Below are 24,386 nucleotides of genomic sequence, written 5' to 3'. Positions count from 1 at the left end.
CCTGTAATAAGACATCTGTGGCTGGTGCCCTGTAATAAGACATCTGTGGCTGGTGCTCTGTAATAAGACATCTGTGGCTGGTCCTCTGTAATAAGACATCTGTGGCTGGTGCCCTGTAATAAGACATCTGTGGCTGGTGCCCTGTAATAAGACATCTGTGGCTGGTGCTCTGTAATAAGACATCTGTGGCTGGTGCTCTGTAATAAGACATCTGTGGCTGGTGCTCTGTAATGAGACATCTGTGGCTGGTGCTCTGTAATAAGACATCTGTGGCTGGTGCTCTGTAATGAGACATCTGTGGCTGGTGCTCTGTAATAAGACATCTGTGGCTGGTGCCCTGTAATAAGACATCTGTGGCTGGTGCCCTGTAATAAGACATCTGTGGCTGGTGCTCTGTAATAAGACATCTGTGGCTGGTGCTCTGTAATAAGACATCTGTGGCTGGTGCCCTGTAATAAGACATCTGTGGCTGGTGCTCTGTAATGAGACATCTGTGGCTGGTGCTCTGTAATAAGACATCTGTGGCTGGTGCTCTGTAATAAGACATCTGTGGCTGGTGCTCTGTAATAAGACATCTGTGGCTGGTGCCCTGTAATAAGACATCTGTGGCTGGTGCTCTGTAATAAGACATCTGTGGCTGGTGCTCTGTAATAAGACATCTGTGGCTGGTGCCCTGTAATAAGACATCTGTGGCTGGTGCCCTGTAATAAGACATCTGTGGCTGGTGCCCTGTAATAAGACATCTGTGGCTGGTGCTCTGTAATAAGACATCTGTGGCTGGTGCTCTGTAATAAGACATCTGTGGCTGGTGCTCTGTAATAAGACATCTGTGGCTGGTGCTCTGTAATAAGTCATCTGGGGCTGGTGCCCTGTAATAAGACATCTGTGGCTGGTGCTCTGTAATAAGACATCTGTGGCTGGTGCCCTGTAATAAGACATCTGTGGCTGGTGCTCTGTAATAAGACATCTGTGGCTGGTGCTCTGTAATAAGACATCTGTGGCTGGTGCCCTGTAATAAGACATCTGTGGCTGGTGCTCTGTAATAAGACATCTGTTGCTGGTGCTCTGTAATAAGACATCTGTGGCTGGTGCTCTGTAATAAGACATCTGTGGCTGGTGCTCTGTAATAAGACATCTGTGGCTTGTACGCTGCAATGTGGCATTTGTTGCTGGTACATTGTTTCGGGCCTTCTATGGCTGGCACACTGTTATAGGGGACTCTGTGAATTGTGCACTGCAATGAGGCATCTGCGGCTGGTATACTGTTTTGGGATATCTGTGGATGGGACACTATTATAGGGAACTATCACGCTGGTACACTGTTATGGGGCATCTCAGGCTGCTACACTGTTATGGGGCATCTCAGGCTGCTACACTGTGATGGGGCATCTGTGTCTAGCACCCTGTGATGGGGCATCTGTGGTTGGTAGTACACTGTGTTGGGGAATTTGTGGATGGTTTATGGGAGCATATGTGGCTGGCCCACTGTTATGGGGCACCTGTGTCTGGTACACTGTGTTAGGGAATTTGTGGCTAGTTCACAGCTATGGGGACATCTGTGGCTGGTGCCCTGTAATAAGACATCTGTGGCTGGTGCTCTGTAATAAGACATCTGTGGCTGGTGCCTTGTAATAAGACATCTGTGGCTGGTGCTCTGTAATAAGACATCTGTGGCTGGTGCTCTGTAATAAGATATCTGTGGCTGGTGCTCTGTAATAAGACATCTGTGGCTGGTGCTCTGTAATAAGACATCTGTGGCTGGTGCTCTGTAATAAGACATCTGTGGCTGGTCCTCTGTAATAAGACATCTGTGGCTGGTGCTCTGTAATAAGACATCTGTGGCTGGTGCCCTGTAATAAGACATCTGTGGCTGGTGCTCTGTAATAAGACATCTGTGGCTGGTGCCCTGTAATAAGACATCTGTGGCTGGTGCTCTGTAATGAGACATCTGTGGCTGGTGCTCTGTAATAAGACATCTGTGGCTGGTCCTCTGTAATAAGACATCTGTGGCTGGTGCTCTGTAATAAGACATCTGTGGCTGGTGCCCTGTAATAAGACATCTGTGGCTGGTGCCCTGTAATAAGACATCTGTGGCTGGTGCCCTGTAATAAGACATCTGTGGCTGGTGCTCTGTAATAAGACATCTGTGGCTGGTGCTCTGTAATAAGACATCTGTGGCTGGCGCCCTGTAATAAGACATCTGTGGCTGGTGCTCTGTAATAAGACATCTGTGGCTGGTGCTCTGTAATAAGACATCTGTGGCTGGTGCTCTGTAATAAGACATCTGTGGCTGGTCCTCTGTAATAAGACATCTGTGGCTGGTGCACTGTAATAAGACATCTGTGGCTGGTGCCCTGTAATAAGACATCTGTGGCTGGTGCTCTGTAATAAGACATCTGTGGCTGGTGCTCTGTAATAAGACATCTGTGGCTGGTGCCCTGTAATAAGACATCTGTGGCTGGTGCTCTGTAATAAGACATCTGTGGCTGGTGCTCTGTAATAAGACATCTGTGGCTGGTGCTCTGTAATAAGACATCTGCGGCTGGTGCTCTGTAATAAGACATCTGTGGCTGGTGCCCTGTAATAAGACATCTGTGGCTGGTGCTCTGTAATAAGACATCTGTGGCTGGTGCCCGGTAATAAGACATCTGTGGCTGGTGCTCTGTAATAAGACATCTGTGGCTGGTGCCCTGTAATAAGACATCTGTGGCTGGTGCCCTGTAATAAGACATCTGTGGCTGGTGCCCTGTAATAAGACATCTGTGGCTGGTGCTCTGTAATGAGACATCTGTGGCTGGTGCTCTGTAATAAGACATCTGTGGCTGGTGCCCTGTAATAAGACATCTGTGGCTGGTGCTCTGTAATAAGACATCTGTGGCTGGTGCTCTGTAATAAGACATCTGTGGCTGGTGCTCTGTAATAAGACATCTGTGGCTGGTGCCCTGTAATAAGACATCTGTGGCTGGTGCTCTGTAATAAGACATCTGTGGCTGGTGCTCTGTAATAAGACATCTGTGGCTGGTGCTCTGTAATAAGACATCTGTGGCTGGTGCTCTGTAATGAGACATCTGTGGCTGGTGCCCTGTAATAAGACATCTGTGGCTGGTGCTCTGTAATAAGACATCTGTGGCTGGTGCTCTGTAATAAGACATCTGTGGCTGGTGCTCTGTAATAAGACATCTGTGGCTGGTGCTCTGTAATAAGACATCTGTGGCTGGTGCTCTGTAATAAGACCTCTGTGGCTGGTGCTCTGTAATAAGACATCTGTGGCTGGTGCTCTGTAATAAGACATCTGTGGCTGGTGCTCTGTAATAAGACATCTGTGGCTGGTGCTCTGTAATAAGACATCTGTGGCTGGTGCCCTGTAATAAGACATCTGTGGCTGGTGCTCTGTAATAAGACATCTGTGGCTGGTGCTCTGTAATAAGACATCTGTGGCTGGTGCTCTGTAATAAGACATCTGTGGCTGGTGCTCTGTAATAAGACATCTGTGGCTGGTGCTCTGTAATAAGACATCTGTGGCTGGTGCTCTGTAATAAGACATCTGTGGCTTGTACGCTGCGATGTGGCATTTGTTGCTGGTACATTGTTTCGGGCCTTCTATGGCTGGCACACTGTTATAGGGGACTCTGTGAATTGTACACTGCAATGAGGCATCTGCGGCTGGTATACTGTTTTGGGATATCTGTGGATGGCACACTATTATAGGGAACTATCACGCTGGTACACTGTTATGGGGCATCTCAGGCTGCTACACTGTTATGGGGCATCTCAGGCTGCTACACTGTTATGGGGCATCTCAGACTGGTACACTGTTATGGGGCATCTCAGACTGGTACACTGTTATGGGGAATCTTAGGTTGGTACAGATATGGGGAATCTCAGGTTGGCACACTGTTGTGGGGAATCTCAGGCTGGCACACTGTTGTGGGGTATCTCAGGCTGGCAAACTCTTATGGGGAATCTCAGGCTGGCACACAGTTGTGGGGTATCTCAGGCTGGCACACTCTTATGGGGAATCTCAGGCTGGCACACTGTTGTGCGGTATCTCAGACTGGTACACTGTTATGGGGAATCTCAGGCTGGTACACTGTTATGGGGAATCTCAGGCTGGCACACTGTTGTGATACATGGTCTGTGGTTGGCACACTGTTATGGGGAATCTCAGGCTGGCACACTGCTGTAAAACATGATCTGTGGTAGTCACACATTTCTTAGGCATCTCGGGCTTGTACACTGTTGATATCCGGGTGAGAAGTCCTGGCATTGTGTGACCCTCAGGCAGCAGGGACAGCGGGTTACACAGCAGGGATAGCGGGTTACACAGCAGGGATAGCGGGTTACACAGCAGGGACAGCGGGTTACACAGCAGGGCTACAGCTTCCACTTTCCTCACCCGCCTTTGCTGTGGTGACCTCTGCTGCTCGCTGTGTGACGCTCCGCCATTACTCATGAGGCTGTCCCTGCCGCCCGGCTGTAATGTGAGACCTGCCTGCTTTTTTTTTTTATTATTTCCGGTAAACACACATTACTCCATGATCTGTAGAACAAGGAAGAAGATCTCAGGCATTCGCTTTCCTCCATGCACCGGAGGGTGAGGCCCTGACCCAGTGTCAGCACATACAGCGCCTATGCGGCATTGAGGAGAGCGCCCCCCACTGGAGACGCGGGGACCTGCACCTGTGTGAACGTTGTGCCCGGGAGATCACAGGACATGGGTGAGTGACCCTGTAACCTCCCTGCGATTACTACATGTCACATTCCTCACAGTGACTCGTCGTTATCACGTAGGAGGGCAGAGCAGGAATAACATGGGGTCTCCTCACCAGTCTAGGTAAGTGGTGCTGGACGGCTGGCGGGCATGCTGGCACTTGTAGTGTAGTCAGTCTGATAGACCTCTCATAAGTATTATTGACCTGTCATGATATGGGTGCAGACTGGCTGCAAGAGCTTACACTCTAGATACGGTGACTTTCAGTCTTTTCCATGTGGTTTGTTTGTAAATTGTGACATAATATGTATATAGGACTCTAGTCTGTTATATAGGGTATAATTATTAGTGCTCATCTTGGGGGGGACACTGTTGTGAGGGAACTCTGTTTACATGTATCTTGTCTATTTGACTCTTCAATCATTGGTACGTATACACCAGTTATGCCGTATACAGGAAGGAGGGGTCCTGAGCATGGGACCCCCCTCTATGAAGTCTATATGCTCTAACAGAGTATAGGCGCAGATTGTCGCCATGCAGACGTTGCGTATTTTGCTGCGGAAAAGACGCAGCAAAACCGCAAGAAATTTGCAGGGTAAAAAAACGCATGTAATACGCATCATGTGCATTGACCCTTAGTGGTATCTCCTGATCGCCTCCATGATTCCTTTAGACGAGGCTCAGACGATGAGCAGAATATTACCGGCGCACGGATGCCCGAGAATTTAGCGCAAGTTTATATCTTGGAACATGAAAGGTCGCGTTAACGAATTCCAGTGACAGTTCCAGCAAAGCATGGACGTAAATATTCACCAGACGGACAGCGTGTCTTCTAAGATATTATCGTATGGAAGTCACAGCAGGGGGTCGTCTGCCCTGATGGGGGGTCTCTATTGCTGCTGCTCATCTTGGCTGTGTATTACATGGTTGCCTGTTTATGTCAATAGCTGCCATGTACCTGATCGCCAGGGCGGATCTCTTAGAGAAGGACCTGTATTTACCAATACGTTTCTGTAATGAGGCACCTTGGATGAGCGCGGTATAAGAGTGAGCGGCCGGATAACGCAGATCATATAGTGAGCTCAGGAGGTGAAGAGGAATCTAGAGAGAATTGTAAGAACAATGTCACACAAGGTTACGTTCCGCTGCTGGAATCATGGAAAACAAACACTTGTCATAAGAATCCGCACCAGGACGATCAATGCCAGGGAAGTGGGTAATGCCCGTACTGAACTGTACTGAAACCTGGCACTAGTTTCAAAGCCATATATCTGGAAATTTACATTTTACATTAGGGTAAGGGTATGTTCACACGCACTGTTTTCAGACGTAATTCAGGCGGTTTACGCCCCGAACTACGCCTGAAAAAACGCCCCTAATACGCCTACAAACATCTGCCCATTGCTTTCAATGGGAATTACGATGTTCTGTTCCCACGAGCCTTTATTTTACGCGTCGCTGTCAAAATACGGCGCGTAAAATGACGGCTCGTCAAAAGAAGTGCATGTCACTTCTTGGGATGTTTTTGTAGGCGTTTTTCATTGACTTTATTGAAAAACAGCTCCAAAAACGGCTGTAAAAAACGCGAATTGTTAAAAAAAAAACGTCTAAACCGTAATTTCAGACGTATTTTGCTCACTGCGTGTGAACATACCCTAAGCGTGATAAGACTCGACCACTATAAATGCGCTGGATAATCTAATGTGTGTGCTTCATCGCATGCAATGTTACTCTCTGGGATCGCATGTTATCACTAGTGACAATACCATGTCATAGATCTGCGATTTCGTGATCGCAAATAACCAGCCCTTTTAGATGTATTTTGCGTTTTTCGCTGAAATCCAATTTAGAGCCCACCCCCAACTTCCTACAATCGCGGATAGAATATAACATGCAAGTTTGCAATTTATATATGTATCGGAATTGCTGCGTATTTTCCTTCTGGAATCGTGGACGGAAAATACACAGCGGAATACAGTAGCAGCAAAGTGGGTGTGATTGGACGAATCTCGCCACACGCTGTGGAAAAATTCAGTCCAGAAATTCACCTGCGGTGCGTAACTTTATTTCCGCGGCACGTCAATTATTTCTGTGGAAAGTGGACTGGTTTACTGCGCTTTTCTGATGTGCTGCGTAATTTGCTGCGGAAACGCGGCAGAATTTATTACAGGGGTGGAAATGACATAAAAGGAAGAAGAAATTCAGCATCACACAGCCCTTGAAAAAAACGCAACAAAAATCTGCACTATTTTCCGCAGTAAAAATACTCCTTTTCTGCAGAAAATCTGTTACGTGTGGACGAGCCCTTAGAGTGTCGCCACCCTGACGATAATCGCGGAGGGAAGCTGCGGGCGGACGATTATTTGTAGTATTCCACACAGAGTCCATTGAGATGAAACCATGGAACGCTTGGCTCCGCCATGACAGTGATTTGAATCCACAACATGACAACTCTCCACCTGACTGAAATAAGAGGCGGCAATGTTGTCATCTGAATCTCTCAGTAGTGCAGCCTCAGGCTTTGGGCTTGTAGTTGCGAGTCATCTGATCTCAGCCTAGAAATACGATATTACAAAAAAGGTTTCTACATTTTTAACATACACTAAAGGATCTTTTGTCATCTTCTTCTGAGTAAGAGGCAATTTCTATTTTGCTCAATCTGAAGATGAGAAGATCTGTCCGTGACCAAAGATGTCAGAGCAAATGCCGCCGTACAGCCATTCATTGTTACACTGGGTATAATAGGGTGGGCATCAAGTATTATTATGTATAGCGTGCTGTAGCATTGTTTCTGTAGTGATTCACGTACATTATTAATCTGTGTGTCATAGACTTGTAGGAAAACACGCTGCGGCCTAGATTTATCAAAAGTGGCGTAATATTTATAAGGTACATCTAGACTACTTTATTGACTGCATGTTCCCTTCTTTGATAAATTTGTCACAACATTCATCACTGCCATTAAAGAGGACTTGTCACCAGGTCATAGGACTTGACCACACGTAACGGATTTGCCGCAGAAAATTTCTGCAACATTTACGCCTCAACTAGCAGACAATCCGCTGTGGAAAATCCTCACAATTTCTTGGTTTTTGGTGCGTTTTTTTTTTTCAGGGCTGTGCGATGGGGATATTTCTTCTTCCTGTGATGTCATTTCCACCCCCTGTAAGAAATTCGGCAGCGTTTCCGCACCAAATGACGCAGTACATGAGAAAAACGCAGGAAATCCGTCCAATTTCCATAGCAATAATTGACGTGCTGCGGAAATAACATTTCTGGATTGAATTTTTCCGCAGTGTGTGGATGACATTTGTTCAATCATACCCATTTGCTGCTATTTTATTCCGCTGCGGATTTTCCGTTTGCAATTCCGCAGTTCGCAAGCCCATGTGGGTTGAGCGGACCTGAATAGCTCTGCCTCTCTGATTCCAGCGGTGTTTTTTGTTTTTTTTCTCTGACACCACCCTTTCAGAGATATGGTCCAGTTTTGCGTTGGCTCCCTATATGCTAATTTGCTGTAGTTAGCCAACAGGGCGTGAACTACCCTCAAGCTGCCTTGCACTGATTGGTCAGCATCATAGTAGATCAAATCTGTGGCACTCTGCGAGTGATTTGGGTGCTATGGGTAGGGTTCCTAAATCCTCCTCTCTCCAGGACCCAGTTTTTCAGTACTCAGGCGATCCCTTTTGTTCGATGTGCGCAGGCGCCAACACTCACGCTTCGCAGCACTACTACGGACGCAATCCTCTATGCGCATGCGCGTACTTCCGGCGGATGTCTGGCTGATCATGGCGTCCACATACACAACAAGATGCTGGGAGGTCAGTGCTCACGTGACGGTCACATGATCAGTGAGATTTTTGTCTGTCTTCTGGCGCCAAACCGACGCCCTACTTAAGAGTGCACACACCCGTTCCTATGTATTTTGATGGTGTTACCTACTTAACCAGCGTTCCAGATATATGCAGTACTAATTTACGTTCCAAGGGAGACTACGCTATTTATAGTGATAGAAATATTCTATTCAGTTATGTAGTCTGACCATTATATCATCCTGAGCCTCATTCAGGTCATAGATTGTGTATTTCCAGGACCTCACCAGACCCTCTTTTATTCATCCTGGATTATTGTAAATGACTATAAATATCTATATGAGATTCATTTGAAAAGCAAAAAGAAAATGTTTTCTACGAATGTGACAAAAAATATTCCCAGCTCGCTTTAATGTAGATATTGCTTCTGCGTTTACTTGCAGAGATAGACAAGGGCCGAAACGTTACGCATCGCTATATATTGCCTTATCCGAATAATAATACATTTCTTTGCATATTGACCAGAGGAGTGCTTGAGATTTCTTTGTAATATGGTCATCATCAGAGGCAGGAGCTCGCTCCGCAGCGTGCGGATATTTGTTAAATCTCATCCACTTTGCTGCTACTGTATTATGATGCGAGATTCCGTCCAGAAAGAAATTCCGCAGTGTTTACGCCGTATGTGGACGCTCCTTATCACAGTATTTGACCCTTTAGTGATCTGCTTGACAGCACAATCCGTGAGATGTATGTGTGGGTTTATATTATTTCCTCTTGTTTGTGGCTCCATGACGAATAATCTAAGAGTATTTTAACTGAACAATAGACCATGGGGGGCCACAGTATAGCAGGGGACTAGCCAGCTTCAAAGGGGTTTTCCCACAAACACATGTATCTCCTATGCACAGGATAGGGGGCAGGTGTGTGATCGTTGGGACTCCCAGCGATGAGGGAAACATAAGTCCCCCGAAGTACTCCCTGAGAAAGGAGCGCGGGAGCACATGCTCGACCAGAGCTCCATTCATTTCTATGGAGATGTCGGAGACAGCAGTTCAGGAAGTCCCATAGAATTGAGCACTACCCGGGCATGTGCACCAACACTTCATTCTCATGGAGCACTTTGTGGGACTTTTGTTCCCCAGTTCTTCCCATCGTTATCCATGTGTTTATTGGAAAACCCCTTTAAGCAGGAACATTTTTGGATAAATATGCCCTAAAAATGCATTAGACGCGTTTGTCCGAATGTGGAAAAAACAACTTTGCAGTCCTAATAAGCAGCAGGATATGTAGCATTTAAAGGGTCATCTCATGAAGACAACTCTTTTTAAAAAGAAGCTTCTCTACCCTCCAGGGATGAGCGGTTATCCCAGGGGGTAGCCACAGCCAGCCGAACATGGGCCACGACCACTGCAGGGCAGATATGGTATTACATGCCGGCCATTCCAATGAACGGCCGTCCGTCTAATGCAAGGACGCGTTGTGTCCACCAGAGCGGCAGCTGCCCTTACAGGCACATTGGGGGGGGGGGGGGGGTCCTGAGCAGGGGTCCCTCTTCTATGACACCCAGATTCCTTAATAGGGCATATGGACAGGGGTTATCTCCATGAGACAACTCCTTTAAGAAAGTCCATCAAAGAGTGCATGTGGCAGCATTGAGTTTCATACCTCCAGCGTGGCACCATCTGGGTAATGGAGGAGGAGACCACTCGCTGCACTGAACATGATATGGGCTCAGAAAGGTTGTCACCTCCTCCAGAGTAGATTGAGGTATAAATGTACCTGGCCACGCAGCACCGTGCCCCCACATTGAGTATTGGGGGATTCTCCTAGCTCTATATTTACCCTTGGACAGTGACTGTATCCGTGTATAAATAATATTCCGACTTTATCTGATGTGCCATTTAGGACTTCCCTTTACATTCCATCCTGAGGTTATCATGACAGACGCCAGCGATGCTTATTAGGCAGAATGTGAGGCATTTGTAGCGATCTTTCCTTATGTACGTGGTAGTATCCGGCGCACACACAGGAAGCGTTGTACATGGAGTGTGACAGGAAACACGTGTCGGGGGTGGGGTTGTGTCATAGTGACTTTCACCATAAGTCCCTTATATCTGGTGATCATAGACAGGTGGAAATGGCATTTTTAGGATCTGATTCAGATCATCTTAACTTGTGTCTTGTACAATATATAATAATTGGGAGTAGTTTAGGATTGTCTCCATTACATGCAGTAAATAAGAAGGTCTCTTGCTATCTGGGGGCATTGTGTAACTAGCGAAAGTGGCGGCTTTTCTATAAGTAAACTGCGAAAACTTGCAATTCCTTTATATATTATTAATATTGGAATCACTCCCTTATCAATCTGGTAATAAAGTGTCTTCTCGATATAGGATTATACTAGGGAATAACCCAAATATAGCACCCATACTTTACATACTTTTGCCAGTATATGTCAGTTTAACGCAAAAAAAGAAGTATGGAATAGCGTAGTAGACAACCCTATTCCATCCCGCAAAGGTCAGTAAAAAAACGTATTCGTTAAATTTATACGTTTTTTAGAATGGTGACAGATCATCCGTTAAACGGATAGGTCCTGAGATTTTCAATAGCTTTTCATTACGTATCCGCTAAACATCTGCCATTATAGTCTATGGGTGACAGATGCGTAGCCAAAGTCTGCGGTACTGCGAGAAAATCAAATTCCCTTCTGCTGCCATCATCCGAGGACTGGACTGTCTTTCTGGTTCCCGCGTCGGTATATATTAATAAGCACTGGTGGGGGCATAAAAATAATAACCACTTGCCTCTTCTCCATTCCATCATTTTATCCTTTACCGGCTCCTGGCTACAGTAAAGAGCGGCCAGGAAGACCCTGGTGAATCACATCACTATCTGTGCCCTCTAACTCTGTGTGGCCGTCTGATTAAAGGAGTCCGCATAGTATAGACTACTTCTCTTCCCGTATTGCCACTATGTGGAAGCAGTAGTCTGAGGTCCTGGCATGATCGATCTCCATGACTAATGCTGCGGTCGGGGGAGCGGTGGCTTTAATGGACTGCTGATAGAGATTATTTCAATATCTGTCAGCACATCTACCTGAGAGATATATACATACATATATAATGTGAATGTTGTTGCTACATGTCCTAGTACGTATGATGCTGGTGCTTCCAGCATTACGTCTACTTGAGATCCAGGCACCAGCATGTTCTATTGAGACCGGAAGCTACAGTCTGATCTTGTATGGGCTTGGGGTCTGATACTAGGATTGTATGTGGTTTTCCGGACAGAATCCAATTACTTCCATAGTAACGTGGAGCCTGCCCTGTGCATGAACAAAGGAGTGACTGTATAGAGCTCTGCCCCAGCTGCTGTGTGTAATGCACATCTCATATATCTATAGTGGTCAGACTTGTATGAGGACTATTCATCAGCCGCCATAAATGAAGATCTTACAACGGCCGGTACTATTTTTACCATTTTGCCAGATGCTTTGCAGTAGTGAATATGATATGGATTGGTGAGTCATTATTAGACAAATTTACGGGTACTGTCCTACTATTTCTTACGGCAGTCGGTTAGAAGTCCTGTTCAGTTTTTAACCTCCTCAGGACCAAGCTCATTTTGGCCTTCGGGACCAGCCCCATTTTTTCAATTCTGACATGTCACTTTATGTGGTAATAACTTCGGAATGCTTTTTACCTATCCAAGCGATTCTGAGATTGTTTTCTTGTGACATATTGGACTTTATGTTAGAGGAAAAATGTGGTAGATAAATTCATTGCTTATTTGTGAACAGTAAACTTATGATTTTTCTCAATTTAAATGTATCTACTTGTAAAACAGACAGTAATACTACACAAAATAGTTACTATTTCATGTATTCCATATGTCTACTTTGTTTGCATCATTTTTGAACGTCCTTTTATTTTTCTAGTACGTTGCAAGGCTTAGAACTTTAGCAGCAATTTCTCACATTTGAAAGAAAATTTCAAAAGGCTATTTTTACAAGGACCAGTTCAGTTCTGAAGTGGCTTTGAGGGGCCCATATAATTGAAACCCCAATAAAACACCCCATTTTAGAAACTGCACCCCTCAAAGGATTCAAAACAGCATTCAGAAAGTGTTTCAACCCTTCAGGCGCTTCACAGGAAATAAAGCAAAGTAGAGGTGAAATTGACAAATTTCATTTTTTTTGCCAAAATTTATTTGTAACACGTTTTTTTCTGTAACACAAAGTTTTAACAGAGAAACGCAACTCAATATTTATTTTTCCAGATTCAGTTTTTAGAAATATCCCACATGTGGCCCTAGTGTTCTAATGGACTGAAACACAGACCTCAGAAGCAAAGGAGCACCTAGTGGATTTTGGGGCGCCTCCTTTTTTTTTTTAGAATATGTTAGGCACCATGTCAGGTTTGAAGAGGTCTTGTGGTGGCAAAACAGTGGAAAGCCCCCAATAGTGACCCAATTTTGGAAACTAAACCCATGAAGGAATGTATCTAGGGATATAGTTAGCATTTTGACCCCACAGGTTTTTTTGTTGCTAAATTTATTTGAATTAGTCTGTAAAATGAAAAAAATAAATAAATAGAAATTTCAAATTTTTACAAGGAATAAAGGAGAAAAAGCACACCAAAATTTGTAAAGCAATTTCTCCTGAGCACGGCAATACCCCATGTGTGGTTATAAACTGCTGTTTAGACCCACGGCAGGGCTCAGAAGAAAGGAGCGCTTCTTGGCATGTAGAATTTGCTTGATTTGTTTTAAGGCGCCATGTCGCATTTGCAGAGCCCCTGAGGTACCAGTACAGTAGAAACCCCTGAGAAGTGACTCCATTTTGGAAACTACACCTCTCAGGGCATTCATATAGGGGTGTAGTGAGCATTTTGACCCCACAGGGTTTCCTAGATTTTATTAGAATTAAGCAGTGACAATGAACAATTAAATTTTTTCCAAAAATATGTAGTTTTAGCTCCCAATTTGTTATATTCACGAGGGGTAATATTAGAAAAAAACGGCAATACCCCATGTGTGGCCCTAAACTGTTGTTTAGGCACATGATAGAGCGCAAAATAGAAGGAGCACCATTTGGCTCAGATTTTGGTGGATTGGTGTACGGGCGCCATGTCACGTTTGCAGAGCCCATGAGGTACCAAAGTACAGTAGAGACCCCATTTTGGAAAAGATAACCCTCAAGGCATTTATCATTTGCATGGACATATGACAGGGCTTAGGAGTGAAAGAGCACAATTTTCGCAGTAGTAACCCACAATTGCAGGGCTCTGAGGAAAAATAGTAAAATAAACCCCAAATAAACCCCAAGTAGTGACCTGTATTTTGGAAACTGCACCCCTCAAGGCATTTTTTTAAGGGGTGTAGTGAGCATTTTGACCCCACAGTTTTTTGTTTTTTTTTAATTTATTAGAAATGAACGCTCAGCGGATGGTGCAATGTGAAAATGGCAATTTTCTACTGATATGCCATTTTAGTGCCCAATATCTGGGGCCTAGTTTGTGCCACTGCAGACAAATACCTCGTAAACTAAGCGGGTTCTCCCAGGTATGGCGATGCCATATATGTGGAGGTAAACTGCTATTTGGGCATGCTGTAGGGTTCAGAAGGGAGGGTGCGCCATTTGGCTTTTGGAGCGCAGATTTTACTTGGAAGTTCTGTTTGGGGTATTGCTGGTATTTCAGTTTATGTGGGGGGTATATGTAATCTGTGCGGAGTACATCAGCGTATAATTAGGCTATGTTCACACTGAGTTTTTTTGACGAGTTTTATGACGCGGAAACCTCGCCCGCAAAACTCGTCAAACACGGCCCGAAAATGCCTCCCATTGATTGCAATGGGAGGCGTCTTTTTCTCGCGAGCGGTGAAACCGTCTCACGGGAGAAAGAAGGGACATTCTCTATTTTCGGGCGTTTATGCCTCTGACCTCCCATTGACATCAATGGGAGGCAGAGAAAGACTATTTTGTGACGTTTTATGCCCGCGGCCCTGAACAGCCGCGGGTGAAAAACGCTGCGAAGATCGGCGTGCAGGGAGAGGAAAATCTGCCTCAAACGTCCAAACTGAATTTTGAGGCAGAATTTCCGCCTGCAAAAAACTCTGTGTGAACCCAGCCTAAGGCCCCATGCACACGAACGTAAAAACGCCCGTAATTACGGGCCCATAGACTTCTATTGGCCACGGGTACGCCGTTGAAAAATATAGAACATGTCCTATTTTAGGCCGTAATTTACGGCACGTGCAGGCCCATAGAAGTCTGTGGGGATCCCGTAATTACGGGAGCATTGCTAGGCGACGTCAGTAAATAGTCACTGTCCAGGGTGCTGAAAGAGTTAACTGATCGGCAGTAACTCTTTCAGCACCAGGGACAGTGACTTCCGATCACAATATAAATAAACGTGTAAAAAAAAATAGAAGTTCATACTTACCCAGAACTCCCTGCTTCTTCCTCCAGTCTGGCCTCCCGGGATGACGCCAATCACAGGCTGCAGCGGTCACATGGACTGCAGCGTCATCCAAGGAGGTCGGGCTGGATGTCGAAAGAGGGACGCATCACCAAGACAACGGCCGGGTAAGTATGAATTTCTTTTACTTTTACCTCGGAACGGGATGCCCCTTCTCTTTATCCTGCATTGATAGAGAGAAGGGGCTGCCGATTAGAGCACGGGTTCATAAATACTGGTGCAATACGGGCCGAATACGTGTGACCAAGGACCCGTATTTACGCCAGTATTTACGGGGAGCAAAAAAATAAGTTTGTGTGCATGAGGCCTAAGAGGGTATAATAATGCGGTAAATGAATAATAATCCGCAAATGTGTGGCCGGTGTCGCACTTATAAATGGTGCCCGATCTTATCCGCTTTTGGAATGCTCTGCACATTTTGCATTGCCATATTCTGAGAGCCAGAACTTTTTTATTTTTTCACCACCGGAGCCGTGTGAGGGCTTATTTGTTGCAGGACAATCTGTCAACGGTGTTCTCCTTCGCTAGAAATGACATATTTACTTTATTCTCCGGGTCGATACCATTACGGCGATACCATATGTATATAGTTTTTTTTATATTTTACAGCGTTTGCACAACAAAATCACTTTTTTTTAAACTTTTTGTATCACCATATTCTGAGAGCCATACGTTTTTTATTTTTCCGTCAAAAAAGCTGCGGTAGGTCTGGTTTTTTGCACGACGGGCTTTAGTTTTTCTTGGTACAATTTTGGGGTACATGCAACATTTTGATCACTTTGTATTCTGTTTTGGGAGGGGTGGTGACCAAAAAACAGCGATTCTGGAATTGTTTTTTATTTTTTTTACTGTGTTCACTGTGCGGGGAAAATATTGTGATATCTTTTATAATTTGGGTCATTACGGAGGCGGCGATACCAATTATGTGTACTTTTTTTAATGTTTTCAGTTTTTTCCTATAATAAAAGACTTACGGGAAAAAGGCAGTTATTGTTTTTTTAACTTGAAACTTTTTGACAACATTTTTATTAACTTTCTATTATTTATTTTTTTGGCCGACTAAGGAACTTGAAGGCATGAAAATCTGATCGCTATTCTAATACCCTGCACTACCTACAGTTCAGTGTATTAGACCTGTCCGTTATTCACTGACAGAAAGCCTATTAGGCTTCGCCTCCGGGCGGGACCTAATAGGCTTCCGTACTAGGTAGACCAGGAGGCCATTGTTAGGCCTCCAGTTGCCATAGCAACCATCGGCACCTCCGCGGGTGCCGATCGTTGCCATAGCAACCATCGGGTGCGATCTAGCCACCTAGATGCAGTGATCACTTTTGATCGCTGCATTTAAGGGGTTAATCGGCCGGATCGGATGCTAGCAACGTTACATCATGGTGTCAGCTGTAACAAACAGCTCACACCCGCGGATGATGGTGCAGGCCATCTTCTTGGCCCTGATAGTAAGCCTTTTAGGCCCCGCCTCCAGGCGGGGCCTAAAAGGCTTCTGTACTTGGCAGACCAGGATGTCATTGTTAGCCCTCCGGTTGCCATAGCAACCACCGGCATAACGGTGACCGTGGCTCAGGGGTGCCGACAGGCTAGAAACCAAATAGATGCAGCGATCGCTTTTGATCTCTGCATCTAAGGGGTTAATCGGCAGGATCGGAGGCTAGCTTCAGTCCTGGCCGTTACAGCGGAATGTCAGCTGTAATATACAGCTGATACCCGCTGGTGATGGTGCTGGCTCAGCTTCTGTACAGTTACGTGAGAAGGCGCTAACACATTAGCGCTGATGACGTAACTGTACGTGATTGGGCGGAAATGGGTTAAAGGTAATATGTATTCTGAATCAGTCTACAGTTTTATATGGATTAGAAGGGAAGGAGATATTATTCCTGCAATTCTGGATGGTCTGATGCTGGAGATTAGCTCTACATCCATTTATTAAGAACACAAAGTGGTCAGCTCTTCTGTTTTAGTATATACTTCTCCATAAACGAACTATTTCTGGAGCATCTATTCTTAGAACTTTGTGTTGTGCTGTTCCTCTGTTATTCCTCCTGAAAATGTATAAATGAGTTGAGAACTGGGGGTTACCTTTCCCTTTGTCAATAGAGGTTTGTTCCTACACAGTCTGACACTGGCAGCACTGATTGGACAACTTTAGTATGTGTAAGGACACGCCCCTTTCACAAGGGAAACGGTAACACCCAGTTGTCATCGGATGTATACATTTCTAGAAGAAATAAACGTGTGTTTACATGAGATGTTTTGTTTTCTCTGGGTGTTTGCCAAATTTTTCGTAATGGAGGCAAAACCACAAGGTTTTGCCACAATTATAACACTCACTTTAAAAACTGCAACAAAACTTACTCCTGGGAATACACCCTTATTACTTCTAGCAATGTATACATCTGATGACAACTGTGTGTGTGTTATCATTTATCCTGTCAAAGGAGCAAGTGCTTACAGTCTGACATTGTCCAATCATTGCTGTCAATGTCGGGCTGTGTAGGAACCCACCTCTCTTGACAAGAGGAAGGGTAACACTCTGTTCTCACTTGACTCTTACATGTCCAGAAGGAATAACAGAGGAACAGCACAACACAGCGCTCTAAGCAAAGATGCTTCAGAATTGTTATTTTATGGGGTATGCAAGTATTTACTAAAACAGACATGTCAAGGGAGGTGACAGATCCTCTTTAAAGGGGTTGTCCAGTCAAAATAAATTATTGGCCTATCCTCCGTATAGTCCAGCAATGTCTGATCAGTGGGGGTCTAACTTTCAGCACCTCCGCCGATCAGTTTTGAAAGGGATCCGGCACTGCTTCCCCTTCACCCCTCCCACTGCTCGTACTGGGAATCGCCGAAACACTGGTAGCGGCAGTTCGTAGTATTACATTACAGCCTTCTCCATTTCAGGCCCCAAGCACACGACCGTAATTTTTATCCATAATTACGGATCCATAATTGCAGATAAACATACGGATCCATTCATTTCTATGGCCCACGGACACCTTCCCGTATATTTACGGGTAAGTTTCCGGGCCGTAGAAATGACCCGCAAAAAATGTCCTATTTTTTTTAATTTGTGGACCGTGCTCCTATACTTTATAATGGGAACACGGCCCGCAAATGCAGGTGACAGTCCGTGGCCATCCGTGCCCGTAATCAAGGATGGTGCACACGGCTACGGGTGTGTGTATGAGGCCTCACTTGAAGAGTGAAGGCTGTGATACTGTGAACCGTCGTTACAAGCGTATCGGCAATTCACAGTGCGAGATAAGGTATGACCGGCCCCTTCAGAACAGCTGATCGACGGTAGTCAGACCCCACTGATCAGATATTGATGGCCTATCTTGAGGATCGGCCATCAATTTCTTATGACTGGACAACCCCTTTAATAGCTCGAAGGCTGTGCTTCTTTGCAGGGGTTCCAGGGTCGATGTATATCAGATAACTTCTAGATGGATTGTACCATATTAGTATTACTCTTAGGCTATGTTCACATGCTTAACAAAAAACGGCTCAAAATACGGAGCTGTTTTCAGGCGAAAACAGCTCCTGAATTTCAGACGTTTTTGCAAGTACTCGCGTTTTTCGCGGCGTCCATTACGGACATAATTGGAGCTGTTTTTCAATGGAGTCAATGAAAGACAGCTCCAAAAACGTCCAAAGAAGTGAAATGCACTTCTTTGACGCAGGCGTCTTTATACGCCCCGTCTTTTGACAGCGACGCGTAAAATTACACCTCGTCTGAACAGAACATCGTAAAACCCATTGCAAGCCATGGGCAGATGTTTGTAGGCGTAATGGAGCCGTTTTATTCAGGCGTAATTCGAGGAGTAAAACGGCGTCTGAAAACAGTGCGTGTGAACATACCCTGAGAGTATGGCTAGAGCAGGAACTGTCGAGCATTGCATGTTGCGATTCTATGGAGATATACGATCTCGCTGACTCTTATTCCACAGTCATTAGAAGTCCACACGGGACCGAAAAATCTGCATGTGTAACGTGCAGATTTTGCTGCTGATTCACTGCTGATTTCACCCCTCTACATTGAGTGACATCTGCCGTGAAAATCCTCAACAGAAATTGATGGGACTACGTCGACACAAAAGCAAATGATATTTATTATGTTTTTTCCTTTATAGTGTTTTTTTTTGTGAGCAAAAGTAGCAAAACCTAAAAAGAACTATATACATTTGATATCGCCATCATCGCATCGAATAAAGATATATCACGTATACGGCACAACAAATTTTTTTCAATACATTGAATGTACCCCAAAAGGGTGCCATTAAAAAAAAAAACACTTGTCCCGCAATAAACACAAGCCCTCGTACGGCTACAAAGACGGAAGAATGAAAACGTTAACGTATGGCTCTGGGAACGCAGTGACGCAAAAACACTACAAAAAAAGAATCGCTGTTGCTTCAAGGCAGAAAATAGCTGCGTCCTCGACGGGTTAAACTGATCTTAATATGAATTTATTTGCTGATTAATAATATTGGAATGAATTCAAGAACATATTTTTTCTTGGTGTTTAACTCCAGTGGTGCTGGTGACGGTGGATCTGACTAAAACTCTGCACGTCTACCTTGAGTCGCCTACACAGGCCTCTTATTTTCCTTTTACATCCAATTGAAAGAAATGCCACTTCCCCTTTCACCCTGAACATTGTGCTCGGCCAGGCCGCCAGCTTGCCAAGAACAGCAGGCAGTGTGCTAGCTTCCTGCCCACAAGACTGCTGGGAGCCCAACTCTCATCATCCGGCAGCCTCACAGCACCTGGATCTCATCCGCTCAGGTCCGTCTCCACTGCTTGGACGACTTCAGTATCCAGTGAAGGGTGACAGACCGTGGAAGACTAGGAAAGAGGTCAGGTAGGAGGATACTCTTGTATGGATAGCTCAGGTCTGGAAATAGAGGAGGGAATGAAATCCATAGACAATAGCTCTTAAAGGTGTATCACAGTCCTGGCTTCTGAGTCAGTGGGAAGGGTGGTTACTGCTCCTTTAGGAGAGGCTTAAGCTGATTCTGAATGAACAGGCGGCTGTAACACTAATGTGCACTAAGCACTCCCAGGGATTGACAGGTCCAAAGCTGTTTAGGTTGTATTGATGCTTTCGCCTTAGTCATCTGATGTTTCCTCTTTAGTGTCCTCACATAAGCTGACCATTTAATAGACCCAGATCTGTAACATGACCGTTTTCGTTTTTTTGCTGACCGCAAATACGGATCCGCAAGTCATCAGCAAATCATTCGCCTAAGGGTATGTGCAGACGGTGTAATTTGCAAAGCAGAAAAAAGTCTGCCTCAAAGTTCCTTCAGGCAATGAGGATAAACAGGGGGTTCGGGACCCTCATTCTCATGATCAGTGGGGTTCCCAGTGGTGGGGCCCCCAGCGATCAGAAAATGATCACCACCTATCCTGTGGATAGGTGAAAAGTTATGATTATGGAAAACTCCTTTAGGCCCCATGCGCACAACCGTAGTTTTTATCCGTAATTACGGATAATCTGTGGACCTATTCATTTCTATATTCCATGTACACTCTTCTGTATATTTACTTGTGTTTCTGGGCCGTAGAAATGATCCGCAAACTATAGAACATGTCCTATTCTTGTCCGCATTTGCGGCACGGATTCGCCCATAGAAGTCTATGGGCATCCGTGGCCGTCCGTAATTGCAGATGCGTTGCTATGCGACGTCAAGGGATTCCCCAAGAAAATCACGCATGAGCGATCATGTGACCTTTGTGAAGTGGTTGGGAGATGTTGGCGACATCCATTGTAGCCTCCCTTTTTTTTTTACAGATCCCTAAATACGGATGCACTACGGACCGTATTTGCGGATGACTACGGATCTGTGTTTGTGGACAGTAAACAACACTCCGTCGTGTGCTTAGAGGCCTTAATCAAATGCAGAACACGCTCCAAACGAGCAGCACGTTTTTTGTTTTTTTTGCCTCTCATTGGTCTCAATGGAAGTTCAGAGGCGGAAACCCTTCCAAGATAGGGCATTACGCTTTTTTGTTCTTCCAGCGGTCTAAAAACCGCCCAGGAAAAACAGGTCCGTTAAAATCAATGAGGATAGATTTGGGCTGTTTTTTTTTTATCACCGATTCCAACGCGGTTTTCGCTGCAAAGTCTGTTCCTATTTCTCGAATCACTTAAGATTGTAAAAGGTCGTTGGACTTATTCACCGGGAAAAGCTCTTGACCTCTACATCTGATAGAAGGCTGCAACGTATCCCACTGTATAGGCATACAGTGGGATACATCGTCTATAGGCTCCCATTGTAAAAACCAAAACCGCATATCGCACAGCATATTTTTTATTTTTGTATACCTTCTGTATGGGATAGCGTAGTCTTCTATGCTATTCCACATCTTTCTTTTTTTTCTGGTATATCGACATATACTGGCCCAACTGAGACCAAAAGGAAATTTTTTGGACTTCTGTCAGTTTTAAGCCCTATGGATACCTTTAGCATGTACACTGGAAGCTTTTCTCGGCATACATCACTAACGTGATGTGAACCGGGCCCAATATAAAAATATTTCTTAATCTAGTGAAGTGACCCTAAATGCGGAGCTTCAGATACAATAAAATATTAAACTCCTTATTAAAATACCCTATTTAAGGCTACATTCACACGAACTTAGCCCACCTCGGACGTGAAAACTTGCCGTTTTCCACGTCTGAGGTGGACCCTTGCAGGACGCGTTGTCACGGATCCCCCACAGACTAGAGTCTTATCGAGGGATCTGTGACACACAGTAAAATAGGACATGTCCTATTTTTCCATGGACCGTTCACACGCTCAGTTGAAACAACGGCCCTATTGAAATACATGTGTCCGTGTGACGGCCGTTGTTTTAACGTCCGTCACACGGACGAGATTCACGTTCGTGTGAATGAGCCCTAAGATAATAAAGAGGGTCTCACATTAAGGACCCCGTGTGTTAGCCATAGCAAAGATTGACTACAGTAGCAACTCTTCTTTTGCAGGACACAGTACATCCATTCACTCATTACACAGACAACCCACTGATCTCAATGGGCAACGTGTAATGCTTCATTCCTCCTGTGGTGGTGCTGTATGGAATTTGAACACTTGATGCTGGGTTCCCCTCAGAATACAGCGGATCGCTGTCATCTGCCCATGTCCTTGTAGAGGTGAACCTTTTCTTGTGAAAACTGGGGCAGAGCTGTATTTTAGATTTTTGCTTCGACTGATTTCCTATTTAGAACTGTAAAGTGAACATTAGGGACCTCAGTGAACCCTGTGCCGGGCAGTATGAATCACTAAGGCTTTATTATATTGCCAGGCAGTACTGTGCTGAATGTGGAAACATGAAGTCACAGACCGTCTTCCCTTTCTAAGTGCATAGATTTCCTGTACCTGGCAGAATCATGAGCGCTGAGGATGATGCACTTCCTCTGGAGGTGAGCTGGTTTCCTGTCAGATTGACGCCCGCTACATAGCTGGCTGCTGACGGACAATATGTTTTACACAGTCATCAGGTCCTCTTTACCTCTGTAGATATCAACTAGAAAGCGTCCCACTGGCTCCAGTAAGATGACACCGTTCCTTTTTGCCAGATACTAGAACGTCTTTCAGTCCAGGGACTGTAACCCATGAGACCGCAGGACAAGACCTCATTCTGTTGTCTCACTGCTGTGGTCCGTGTGGTAACGCACAGTATAGGAGTCCGAGTTTGGACAGTCCCTTCCTCTACTGGGTGCACTTGTTCCTTGCATACAGAGCGCTAGAACTCGCCATAGTGATCACTAGTAGAGCGATTCCTTCATCCTTGTGAGTACTTCATTTTCCTTAGGTAAGCTGTATTTGTTCAATATCTTTACATAACTGGCACTAAATGTTTTTGCCCTATGTACAGCGGTGCATGACCTTTGGCCTGGAATATGGACCCGTAGGCAAGCCATGTTGATGCTCCATGAGGCACCGTATTCCCTCCTCTAAGCAATACTTCTAGGGGAGAATAGCTTTATAATACAGCGCGCGCTGGAGCATGCCACACTTTCTATTTCCGTACTGGAGTGGCCTGACACGTGGTAATGCTAAAGGAGTATACTGGTTAAAGGAGAACTCCGAAAGGGTTTTCTGGTATATGGAAGAGGTGGGGAAGGGTTGGTCTGGTGCTCTGACATATTGGAGAGCTGGGATTGTGGGAGAGCTGGGGATAGAGTGGTCAGGTTAAGGGTGTACATATACTTTGCGGCTGTTCTGCGGTAGTGTGCCATGCAATAAAACAGCTGGCAGCTTTACTAGAATTGCCGGTTTCTGGGTGCTCGGCTTGTATAGATGAAGCAGATGGTTTCAATGTGCTTCACCTGTACAAGCCGCGTGGAAACTATGGTCGTGTGCATTGTCCCATAGAAATGAATGAGGCCACAATTCTCCCGTGGATCTTCGGGGGAATTGCGGCCGCAAAAGCACGTTCGTGTCCATGGGGCCTAAATATAAAGAAATTTGGAAAAAGAGGCAACACTTTTATTAAGAGGCGAACGCCTCTCAACAAATGTGTCACATCTTTCCACGAACTGTGCGCCACAATTGTGATGCAACGATTGCGGCCGCACGCCATCCATTCCCCTTTCTAATCAGTAATAATATAAAAATAAAAAGTTATACTCACCTCACCGCTCCTCTTCTCCCCTCCGGGCCGCCGTAGGTTTCCTCAGCATGCTGAGCTCATACAGCGTACTGATGCCGAGCAGCGTCAGGGCCTTATATGTGGAGGAGCACTCAACGTCATCAGTGCAGCGTCACATACAACGTCCTGAGGCTGCCTGGTGTCAGCACACTGTATGAGCCGCGTCATTCTGAGGGGAGAAGAGGAGCGGGGAGGTGAATGGTTATATAATGGGCGTTTTTATTTTGTAGAACTACACATCTCAGCATGTTTTACCAGTCTATTCTGGAGGATTTCTAAGCCTCTTCTACTGAATGACATCGGCTTCCTGCCTTGCACACCTGTACATTGTGGTAACCCAGTGTGGTGAGGATTTGCATGGTAGAGCTGTATATATAATAACCAAACTGAGGTTTTCCTGTTCATGTGGAAGAAGTAGACTGGGTGGAACAGCTCTAGCAGCCTTTATAACGCTACTGCCCATTTACATCACATTTAACACCTTCCCCTGACAGACAAAAGTCAAAGCGGCATTTCTGTTTGTCTACTGATTTATACCCAATATACTCGTGGCAATTTTCACATGGCTGTACCAGCTATCAGGGCGGGTATCATGGACCAAGTACAATACCAAACAACAGTGAACCACTAAAGAAACATTGATAGATAGTCTTATCATCTCTTAGAGATTGTAGAGGATTAGAAAAACATGACTGATTT

At 45.1% G+C, this 24,386-nt stretch overlaps 1 protein-coding gene across 3 annotated transcripts in view; it reads left to right on the top strand.

Annotated features, from left to right (window-relative positions):
* The first annotated feature begins 4,259 nt into the window (after window positions 1–4,259).
* The window catches only part of LOC142749966 (PH and SEC7 domain-containing protein 4-like), a 63,332-nt gene continuing 43,205 nt past the window's right edge, over window positions 4,260–24,386 (top strand). For 2 of the 3 annotated variants that reach the window (XM_075858604.1, XM_075858606.1), the window contains exon 1: window positions 4,260–4,718. The gene's annotated coding sequence lies outside the window, so the exon portion shown is untranslated. The other variant, XM_075858605.1, reaches the window with a different exon arrangement.

This window comes from Rhinoderma darwinii, chromosome 3 (genome assembly GCF_050947455.1).
Source record: "Rhinoderma darwinii isolate aRhiDar2 chromosome 3, aRhiDar2.hap1, whole genome shotgun sequence".
In the NCBI taxonomy this organism is placed as follows: Eukaryota; Metazoa; Chordata; class Amphibia; order Anura; family Rhinodermatidae; genus Rhinoderma; species Rhinoderma darwinii.
Note: the sequence above shows the minus strand (reverse complement) of the source record. Positions and strands in the feature narration are given on the sequence as shown.